This window comes from Terrapene carolina, unplaced genomic scaffold (genome assembly GCF_002925995.2).
Source record: "Terrapene carolina triunguis isolate 2854851 unplaced genomic scaffold, T_m_triunguis-2.0 Scaffold93, whole genome shotgun sequence".
Classification (NCBI taxonomy): domain Eukaryota; kingdom Metazoa; phylum Chordata; order Testudines; family Emydidae; genus Terrapene; species Terrapene triunguis.
Window position 1 is genome coordinate 5,121,753 of NW_020664444.1, and position 1,566 is coordinate 5,123,318.

Consider the following 1,566-nt stretch of genomic DNA (forward strand, 5'->3'; position numbering starts at 1 on the left):
CCCAACGGCTGGAAATCAAGACCTGCCTTTAATTTTAAGCAATCGTGCATGAGGACAGTGTTTCAACAGCTAATCGCCCCCCGCCCCGCTCCCTCTATTACTGTAGGTTCACGAACAGGAAAATATATTACGTTCAAACAGTCATGTTTCCTTTCTGTTGATCTGTTGGAGATGAGTGAATCGCACTTTCCCAGGGCAGGTATAATACCGAGGGCTACAGGCTCACTACAGCTAGGAAGGAGTAAATATTAAAGAAGGAAATAGGACAGAGAAACGCCAAAATATACAGATTTAGCAACAAAACCATGTTTGTTTCTAGAGAGGAGCCCTCCAAACGGAGCACTTATTTGAGGGCATTAATTAGCCGCTCCAGGAGTTTGTCTATACACAGAGCCAGGGGTTGCAATTAGCGGTGGCTTTTTGTTTCTAAATTCAGCGTTGGGACTTGTGTTAATATTTGCAGTCGTGTTTAAATAAACGACCCGCCTAGTTTTTTTCTGTTGCAGAGATGCGAAATGCACTGGTTCCGGACCCGTACACTTGACGTGTAACCGTTGGCATCTTTACTTACAAAAAATAACGATTAGAAGGCGAGTTTTTTTGATTCATAGGAATGAGCCCAGCGCTCCCTGGAGCGATGGAATGCGCTTTACATCCGAACCTTGCAAAAAAAAAAAAGGTAATTAGCCACCCTCCCCAACACACACACACACACACACACACACACACACACACACACACCTCTCTCTCTGTAAACAGGAGTTGCCCCCTGTGTAAACACACATCAGACCGTCGCACCTTTCAACCTTTAAAAGATCAATTCATTCTCGTTTGGCTTGATTTCTCCCCTGCAGTCGGCAGCTGGACGGATCGATACATTTTCACTAGGGAAGCTTTTGCAACCGGCCGATCTTTTTTAAGAAAAGGGCCTGAGGCTGCCAAGGTCCGATTTCCAGAGAAGAACCGACCCTGTCCATTTTGCACCCAGACCCGCCAGAACCACTCTCTCTGCTGATCCGGTTTGCACTCCGTGCCAATCAAGTTTTGTCTCTTCGCTGGGTTTCTCCTGGAGTCCCGTGAGTGTGGTATAATTTAACCCTTCATCCCCCTGCCAACTCGGCTACGATGCCAGCGTTGCAAATGGCCCCTCTGACACACATTTAACCTTCCAAATGTCCCTCCACACATCTTTCCTGCGGTCTACACGCTGCATTCTCTCCCATCGCGGCAGCTTTCCTATGCAAACGCCGTTTCTGCGGATGTGATCATTGATAACCCAGGGGTAATATTCTTCAAAAGAAACAAGCCTGTATTTTCAGCTTACCCCTACAGCGTTTCTTATGGATACTTTATCTTCCAATCCCAGCACTGCAGAATAGATACTGTACCTCTTTCTACATACCTTAGATCCAGCCCTTTTGGGGGGGGGGCAGATGTGATCAGTTTGATTTAGGAAGGGTCTACATTCACAGTAAAACATGCTCTCACTCTGAAATCGACAGGTAACCCGCCCCCTGTTACACACACACACACACACACACACACACACACACACACACACACACA